Source organism: Eulemur rufifrons, unplaced genomic scaffold (assembly GCF_041146395.1).
Source record: "Eulemur rufifrons isolate Redbay unplaced genomic scaffold, OSU_ERuf_1 scaffold_34, whole genome shotgun sequence".
NCBI classification, from domain to species: domain Eukaryota; kingdom Metazoa; phylum Chordata; class Mammalia; order Primates; family Lemuridae; genus Eulemur; species Eulemur rufifrons.
Window position 1 is genome coordinate 967,501 of NW_027182817.1, and position 10,494 is coordinate 977,994.

Here is a 10,494-nt window from a genome sequence, read left to right on the forward strand (position 1 = left end):
TAGTCTTAGACTGAAACAGGATCCACATTTTCTGCCCATTCCTTTAAGAATCATTTGACTCTTCTTCCGTGAATCCACCATGGTTCTCTATAACCCTCTATGCGTGGCCCCAGGTAACTAGCTGGTTCCAAGAAGTATGCCATAGAGCTTTTGAAATAACCACTACGTGGAGAATTATTTGCCAGTTTTTGCAGCACCTTTCACCATAATTGTGACAAGGTACTTCTCTGCCTCCTTAATCCCAAGATGGCTGCCAGGGAAAAAACTATGCTGAGGCCTAGCTCACTTGGTGTTGCCGATACTTGGTACGGGAGCGTGGAATAAAACCAGTCTTTCAAGTATCATTCCACCATCCTTTTTCCATTATTTTAAAAGGCATAGCACCGTTTGCCAGTTAGCATAAGAATGAGTCACTGGAGGGGACGTTTTTGTGTGGGGTCGTGTGGTGTGTGTGGGGGGGCAAGCCCTCTGTCAGTCCAGTGGTTTGTTTTTATTATGCCCAGAGAGGAGAAGTGGGCATGTGTGTGGCAGGTGAAAAGTGCGGATCCTGTTTCAGACTTAGACTGAAACAGGATCCGCACTTTTCAGCCCGTTCCTTTAAGACTCCTTTGATTCATTCTCAATGATGGTGGAATGGTGGTGACCTCCTGGATTCGTGCTCCTGGAGTGGAAGGCATGGGTCTCCCACTGCCCACAACCCTAGAGGTTCACTTCCCCACAAGAACGGTGGTGTGAATCCATGGAGAATCAGCGTGGGACAGAGAGAGAGAGCAAGAAAAGACTGAGGTGATTAGGGAAATAAATCACCAAAATCTGGAGAGTGCGGGATGGCCAATAGAGAAGGGAGCACGGGACAGCTGTACCCACCTCACCAGAGAGTGGGGTGGGTTCAGCCCCACAGGAAAGCATCTTGTTCCCCCTCTGACCTCCACACCCACTCAATTGAGGATCTGCCTGAAGTCGGTGCAGAATCGCCATGGGAGATGTGGGGCTCTGCAGAGAGGAGACATTGGCAGGAGGCATTTTGGACCCTGGAGTGCTGTGCGCAGCTGACGCACCTAGCAACTGTCTCCTATACGCGGGCGGTGGGGCTGCTTTGGTCCCGGCTCTAGCAGATGCCAAACTGCCTCGTATAGGTGGGCGGCTGGATTCTCCCGGTCCCCGGCTCCTCTGGCCTCTGCCGGTCCCTGAGCATTCAACCCCAGTGACAGTGATCTGCAGACGGGCGGCCGCCATTGTCGGGGTCCACAGCCTAAACGCTGAGGAGCGATTGGGTACCGGGCGGCTCCCTGGGCGGCTCCCTTCCCTAGTCCACGGACCCTGACTAGGAGCTCCACCTTTGTGTGAACACTGAGTGGTTCCCCAGTCACGAGAGAGTAGAGCGTGGACCTTGTAGACATTGGGGTGGGGCAGACCATCGCCCGCGGGAACTGCAGTGGCTGGGGCGTTGGGCGAATGAGGGCACCGCTCCACTCTCCCTATCCACTGTCTTTCTCACAGAGAGAGACAGAAGCCACCTCGGGAGAGGAAGAGGGGCAGCCCCCCCAGCGGAGCTAGCAAAATCCTGAACAATATGTGAAGGGCTCCCCCTAGTGACAGAGGAGGCAGCTTACCTGGCACTCACAGTGTGCCCCTATCCAGACTAAAGCTGAAAGAAGGGATCTTAAGGATTCATTCAGATGGGAAGGGCTCAGCGAAGGAACTCTAGGAGTATAAAGAATCAAGCTGAAACCATGCCCTCAAAGAGGATTACTAGTTCTCCACCAATTAACACAAAGCAGATTCCAAATAGCAACATGTCACAGGAAGAATTTCAAACATGGATCATAAATACGCTGAACATTATGCAAGAAAAAATGGATAATCAACACAAAGAAACCACAAAAAAGATCCAGGACTTGGAAGAAAAATTCACCAAAGAAATTGAAATACTGAGAAAAATCAAACTGAACTCCTGGAAATGAAAAATTTATTCAAGGAGCTACAAAACACAGTGGAAAGTCTCAAGAGCAGGGTAGATCAAACAGAAGAAAGAATCTCAGAGATCGAAGATAACACTTTCCAATTAAATAAGGCAGTCACAGAGTTAAAACAAAGAAACATGAGAAATAATCATAGTCTACAAGAAATGTGGGATTATGTGAAGAAGCCTAACGTGAGAGTTATCGGCATTCCTGAGGGTGAAGAAGACAATAAGCAAGGGTTGAATAAAGTATCTGAAGATATAATTGAGGAAAATTTCCCAGGCCTTGCCAAATCTCTAGATACACAGGTTCAAGAAGCTCAAAGAACCTCTGAGAGATTCATACCAAATAGGAAGACACCACGTCATGTAGTTATCAGACTGACCAAAATATCCACTAACGAGGCCCTTCTTCAATCTGTAAGGAGAAAGAAACAAGTAACATACAAAGGAAAGCCCATCCGAATCACGCCAGATTTCTCAACTGAAACCTTACAAGCAAGAAGAGATTGGAGCCCCATTCTCACTCTTCTGAAACAGAATAATGCCCAGCCTAGAATCCTGTACCCAGATAAGCTCAGTTTTATATATGAAGGTGAAATTAAGACATTCTCAGATAAACAAAAACTCAGAGAATTCACCAAGACAAGAGCAGCTTTCCAAGAAGTATTCAAAACAGAGTTACACGTGGTCCAGCACAAGAAGGACCCTCGAATGTAACACTAATCAAGAGATAAATATGAAAACACAGTTATCATAATGGCTCAAGAGAGAAAACAGATCAATGAAATTCAACCCAACATGAGGAACAGCAATCTGTCTCGCTTATCAGTTCTCTCATTAAATGTGAATGGATTGAATTCCCCACTCAAGAGACATGGACTGGCCCAATGGATAAAAAAGATATAAGCCAAGTATCTGCTGTCTTCAGGAAACTCATCTAACCTGCAAGGATGCATTTAGACTGAAAATAAAAGGGTGGAAATCAATATTCCAAGCAAATGGAACCCAAAAGAAAGCTGGCGTGGCAGTTCTAATCTCCGATAACGTAGTTTTTAAAGCAACAAAAGTAAAGAAAGACAAAGATGGTTACTATATACTGGTGAAGGGTACAATTCAACAAGAAGACATAACTATACTTAACATATATGCACCCGATCTAGGTGCACCCAGATTCATAAAGCAAACCCTACTTGATCTGAACCAAATGATAGATAACAACACTTTAGTAGCCAGAGATTTTAACACGCCACTGACAGTTCAAGACAGATCCTCCAAACAAAAAATAAACAAAGAAATATTGGACGTAAATAGAATGCTAGAACAAATGGGCCTGACTGACATCTACAGGACATTCTACCCAAATACCACTGAATATAAGTTCTTCTCATCAGCTCATGGGACATTCTCCAAGATTGACCATATCTTAGGACATAAAGAATGTCTTAAAAAATTTAAAAATATAGAAATAATACCATGCAGCTTCTCGGATCACAGTGGAATAAAAGTAACAATGAACCCTAACAGAAATCCTCATTTCTACTCAAAGTCATGGAAGCTAAATAACCTTCTCCTGAACAATCATTTTATAAATGAAGAAATCAAGTCAGAAATCAAAAGATTCTTTGAATTAAACGACAAAGGAGATACAACTTATCAAAATCTGTGGGACACAGCTAAAGCAGTCCTGAGAGGAAAATTTATTTCCATAAGTGCCTATACCAAAAAGACAGAAAACTTACAAATAGACAATCTAATGAATAGACTCAAAGAGCTGGAGAAGAAAGAAGAGACCAAACCCAAACCCAGCAGAAGGAAATTATTAAGATTAAATCAGAACTAAATGAAAAGGACCATAAGGGAGCATAAGGGAGATTAAACCAAACCATAACGGAGATTAATAAAACCAAAAGTTGGTTCTTTGAAAAAATAAACAAAATTGACACACTTCTGGCTAAACTAACCAAGAGCAGAAAAGAAAAATCTCTTATAACCTCGATCAGGAACACGAAAGGAGTAATCACGACTGATGCCACAGAGATACATGATATCATCTATGAATTCTACAAAAATCTTTATGCACACAAATTAGAAAACCTGGAGGAAATGGACAAATTCTTATAAACACACAGCCTTCCCAGGCTCAACCAGGAAGAAATAGAATTCCTGAATAGACCGATATCTAGATCTGAAATTGAAACAGCAATAAAAAACCTTCCCAAAAAGAAAAGCCCTGGACCAGATGGGTTCACACCTGAATTCTACCATACCTACAAAGAAGAACTGGTGCCCATCGTACATAAACTATTCTCCAATATAGAGAAGGATGGGATTCTCCCCAACACTTTTTACCAAGCCAACATAATCCTGATACCAAATCCAGGAAAGGATGCAACTAAAACAGAGAACTATAGACCAATTTCTCTTATGAATATAGATGCAAAAATTCTCAATAAAATTCTAACAAATAGAATCCAAGTGCTTATCAAAAAAATAATCCATCACGACCAAGTGGGCTTCATCCCAGAGATGCAGGGATGGTTTGACATATGGGAATGTAATTCATCACATAAATAGAAGCAAAAATAAAGATCAGATGATCCTCTCAATAGATGCAGAGAAAGCATTTGACAAAATTCAACACCCTTTTATGATAAGAACACTTAACAAAATAGGCATAGATGGGGCCTATATAAAAATGATACAAGCCATATACGACAAACCCTCAGCCAACATCATACTGAATGGGGAAAAACTGAAAGCATTCCCACTTCAAACTGGAACCAGACAAGGCTTACCACTGTCCCCATTACTTTTCTACATAGTATTGGAAGTCCTTGCAAGAGCTATCAGGCAAGAGAGCAGAATCAAGGGAGTTGAAATAGGGACAGAAGAGATCAAACTCTCACTCTTTGCTGATGATATGATGTTATATCTATAAAACCCCAAGGTTTCAACCAAGAGACTCCTGGAATTGATCAATGAATTCAGTAAAGTCTCAGGATACAAAATCAATACACACAAATCAGAGGCATTCATATATGCCAATAACAGTCAAATGGAAAACCAAATTAAGGACTCAATACCCTTCAAAATAGCAACAAAGAAAATAAAATACCTAGGAATTTATTTAACTAAGGAGGTAAAGGACCTCTATAGGGAGAACTGTGAAACACTGAGGAAGGAAATTGCAGAACATGTAAATAGGTGGAAAACCATACCATGCTCATGGATCGGTAGAATCAACATTGTTAAAATGTCTATACTGCCCAAAGTTATCTACAGATTCAATGCAATCCTTATTAAATTACCAACATCTTTTTTCACAGACATAGAAAAAATAATTTTACGCTTTGTATGGAACCAGGGAAGACCCCGTTTAGCAAAAGCAATCTTAAACAACAAAAACAAAATGGGAAGTATTAATTTGCCAGACTTCAAACTATACTACAAGGCTGTGGTTCTTAAAACAGCCTGGTACTGGCACAAGTGCAGGGACACAGACCAGTGGAACAGAACAGAAAATCCCAATATAAAACCATCCTCATATAGCCATCTAATCTTTGACAAAGCAGACAAAAACATACTCTGGGGAAAAGATTCCTTATTTAATAAATGGTGCTGGGAAAACTGGATATCCACATGTAGAAGACTAAAACAGGACACATAACTCTCACCCCTCACAAAAATCAAATCACAGTGGTTAACAGACTTAAACCTAAGGTCAGAAACTATTAGAATTCTAGAAGAAAATGTAGGAAAGACTCTTACAGACATTGGCCTAGGCAAAGAATTTATGAAGAAGACCCCTAAAGCAATCACAGCAACAACAAAAATAAATAAATGGGGCCTGATCAAATTAAAAAGCTTCTGCACAGCCAAAGAAACAGTCACGAGAGTAAATGGACAACCTACAGAATGGGAAAAAATTTTCGCATACTACACATCAGATAAAGGACTGATAACAAGAATCTATTTAGAACTCAGGAAAATCAGTAAGAAAAAATCAAACAACCCTATCAAAAAGTGGGCAAAGGACATAAATAGAAATTTTTCAAAAGAAGATATAAAAATGGCTAACAAACATATGAAAAAGTGTTCAACATCTCTAATCATCAGGGAAATGCAAATCAAAACCACAATGAGATATCACTTAACTCCAGTGGGAATGGCCTTTATCAAAAAGTCCCAAAACTATACATGTTGGTGTGGGTGTGGGGAGATAGGTACATTCATACACTGCTGGTGGGACTGTAAACTAGTGCAGCCCCTGTGGAAAGCAATGTGGAGATACCTTAAACAGATTCAAGTAGACCTACCATTCGATCCAGCAATTCCATTATTGGACATCTACCCAGAAGAACAAAAGTCATTCTATAAAAAAGACACCTGCACCTGAATGATTATAGCAGCACAATTCACAATCACAAAGATGTGGAAACAACCCAAATGCCCATCAATCTATGAATGGATTAGCAAAATGTGGTATATGTATACCATGGAATATTACTCAGCTATTAGAAATAATGGCGATATGGCATCTCTTTGGTTCTCCTGGAGAGAGCTGGATCCCATTCTATTAAGTGAAGTATCCCAAGAATGGAAAAATAAGCACCACATGTACTCACCAGCAAATTGGTTTCCCTGAGTGCACATTTGGGAACAACACCAATTGGGTATCGGACAGAGGTTGGGGCCGGGTGGAAGGGATGGGTGTATACCTACTTGATGAATGTGATGTGCACTGCCTGGGGAATGGACACCCTTCAAGTTCTAACTGGGGGGATGGGGTGGGGGAGAGGAGGGGTGCACACCTACATGATGAATGTGATGTGCACTGACTAGGGAATGGACAAAATTGAAGCTCAGAATCGGGGGAAAGGGGAGGCATGGGGAATGTATATAGCCTGATCTTTTGTACCCCCATAATGAGCTAACAAACAAACAAACAAACAAAAAAGAATCGTTTGATTCATCAGCTGGGAATACACCATGGTTCTTTAAAGACCTCTATGCGTGGGCCCAGGTAACTGGCTAGTTCCAAGAAGTATGCCACAGAGCTTTTGAAATAACCACTACGTTGAGAATTATTTGCTAGTTTTTGCACCACCTTTCACCATAATTGTGATAAGGTTCGTCCGTGCCTCCTTCAACCCAAGATGGCTGGGGCGGACAAAACTATGCTGAGGCCTAGTTCACTTGGTGTTGCCGATAGTTGGTACTGGAGCCTGGCAAGAAGCCATGCTATTAAGAGTCATTCCACCATCCTTTCTCCATCATTTTAAAAGGCAGAACACCTTTTTCCAGTTATCATAAGAATGAGTTGCTGGAGGGGACGTTTTTGAGTGGGGTCGGGTGGTGCGTTGAGGGGAAGGCTCTCTGTCTGTCTGGTGGTTTGTCTTTATTATGCCCAAAGAGGAGAGGTGGGCATGTGTGTGGCAGGTGAAAAGTACGGATCCTGTTTCAGTCTTAGACTGAAACAGGATCCGCACTTTTCAGCCAGTTCCTTTACGAATCCTTTGATTCATCAGCTGGGAATCCACCATGGCTGTCGAGACCCCTCTATGTGTGGGCCCAGGTAACTGGCTAGTTCCAAGATGTATGCCGTAGAGCTTTTGAAATAACCACTACGTTGAGAATTGTTTGCCAGTTTTTGCAGCACCTTTGACCATAATTGTGATAAGGTTCATCTGTGCCTCCTTAAACCCAAGCAGGCTGCCACGGACAAAACTATGCTGAGGCCTAGCTCCCTTGGTGTACCGATACATTTTACTGGAGCCTGGCAAGAAGCCATTTTTTTTAAGTACAATTCCACCGTCTTTTCTCCATTATTTTAAAAGGCAGTGCACCTTTAGCCAGTTAGCATAAAGATGAGTCACTGGAGCGGCTTTTTGTGTGGGGTTGGGTGTGTGTGGGAGGGCAGGCCCTCTGTCAGTCCGGTGGTTTGTTTTTATTATTCCCAGAGAGGAGAAGCGGGCATGTATGTGGCAGGTGAAAACTTTGGATCCTGTTTCAGTCTGAAACAGTATCTCCGCTTTTGAGCCTGTTCCTTTTGGAATCCTTTAATTCATCAGTTGGGAATCCACCATGGTTCTCTAGACCTCCCTGAGCGTGGGCCCAGGTAACTGGCTAGTTCCAAGAAGTATGCCGCAGAGCTTTGGAAATAACCACTACATTGAGTATTATTTGCCAGTTTTTGCAGCAACTTTCACAATGATTGTGAAAAGGTTAGGCAGTGCATCCTGAAACCCAAGCTGGCTTCCACAGAAAAAACTACGGTTAGGCCAATCTCCCTTGGAGTTGCCGATAATTGGTACTGGTCCGTGGCAAGAAGCCATTCCTTTAAGTATCATTCCACCTTCCTTTCACAACTATTTTAAAAGGCAGAGCACCTATTGCCATTTAGCTTAAGGATGAGTCGCTGGAGGAAACGTTTTTGTGTGGGGTGGGAGAGGCAGAGCCAGGCCCTCTGTCAGTCCAGTGGTTTGTTTTTATTATCCCCGGAGAGGAGAAGTGGACACGTGTGTGGCAAGTGAAAAGTGTGGATCCTGTTTCAGTCTTAGACTGATACAGGATCGGCACTTTTCATCCTGTTCCTTTAAGAATCCTTTGCTTCATCAGCTGGGAATCCACCATAGTTCTCTACACCCCACTATGTGTGGGCCCACTTAACAGGCTAGTTCAAAGAAGTATGCCACAGAGCATTTGAAATAACCACTACCATGGAAATTATTTGCCAGCTTTTCCAGCACTTTTACCATAATTTTGATAAGGTTCATTTGTGCTTCCTTAAACCCTAGATGGCTTCCATGGACAAACCTATACTGAGGGTTCTCTCGCTTGGTGTTGCCAATACTTGGTACGGGAGTCTGACAAGAATCCAGTCTTTTAATTATCATTGCACCATCCTTTCTCCCTTATATTAAAAGGTGAGCAACTTTCGGCAGTTAGCATAAGGATGAGTCAACGGAGGGGATGTTTTTGGGTGGGATCGGGGTGGTTTGGGGGACAGTCCCTCTGTCAGTCTGGTTGTTTGTGTTTATTATGCCCAGACAGGGAAGTGGATATATTTGTGGCAGGTGAAATGTGCGGATCCTGTTTCAGTTAGACTGAAACAGTATCCGCACTTTTCAGCTGGTTCCATTAAAAATCCTTTGATTCATCAGCTGGGAATCCACCATGGTTCCTTAGAACCCTCCATGCATGGGCCCATGAACTGGCCTGTACCAAGATGTATGCTGCACAGCTTTTGAGATAAACACTACGTGTAGAATTATTTGCCAGTTTCTGCAGCACATATCACCATAATTGTGATAAGGATCGTCTGTGCCTCCTTAAACACAAGATGGCTGCCACGGAGAAAACTATGCTGAGGCCTAGGTCACTTGGATTTCACGACACTTGTTACTGGAGGCTGGAAGGAGGCCATTCTTTTAAGTATCATTCCACCATACTTTCCCCATTATTTTAAAATGCACGGAAACCTTTGCAAGTTAGCATAATAATTAGTAGCTGGAGGGGACATTTTTATTTGTGGGGTCGGTGTGGGTGGGGGGCGCAGGCCCTCTGTCAGTTCGCTGGATTGTTTTTATTTTCCCCAGACCGGAGCAGTGGGCATGTGTGTGGCAGGTGAAAAGTTCGGATCCCGTTTCTGTCTTAGACTGAAACAGAAACCGCACTTTTCACCCCGTTCCATTAAGAATCCCTTGCTTCATCAGCTGGGAATCCACCATGGGCCTCTAGACTGCTCTATGCGTGGGCCCAGTTAACTGGCTAGTTCAAAGAATTATGCCGCAGAGCTTTTCAGGTAACCACTACCATGAGAATTACTTGACCGCTTTTGCAGCACCTTTCACCATAATTGTGATAAGGTTCATCTGTGCCTCCTTAAACCCAAGATGGCTGCCAGGGACAAACGTGTGCTGAGGCCTAGGTGACTTGCTGTTGCGAATACTTGGTATGGGAGTCTGGCAATAAGCCAGTCTTTTAGGTATAATTCCACCATTCTATCTCCATTATTTTAAAAGGCAGAGGACGTATTGCCAGATAGCATAAGGATCAGTCGCTGGAGGGCACGATTTTGTGTGGGGTGGTGGGGGGCGGGGGCAGGCCATCTGTCAATCCGATGGGTTGTTTTTGTTATCCCTAGAGAGGAGAAGTGGGCATGTGTGTTGCAGGCAAAAAGTCAGAATCCTGTTTCAGTCAGGATCTGCACTTTTCAGCCTGTTCCTTTAAGAATCCTTAGATTCATCACCTTGGAATCCACCATGGTTCTCTAGACCCCTCTATGCGTGGGCCCAGGTAACTGGCTTCTTCCAAGAAGTATGCCACAGAGCTTTTGAATTAAACAGTACGTTGAGAATTATTTGCCGGGTTTTCAGCACGTTTCACCATAATTATGATAAAGTTTGTATGTGCCTCCTTAAACCCAACATGGCTGCCACGGGCATAACTATGCTGAGGCGTAGCTGACTTGGTGTTGCCTATTTTTGTTAGTGGAGACTGACAAGAAGCCATTCTTCTAAGTATCA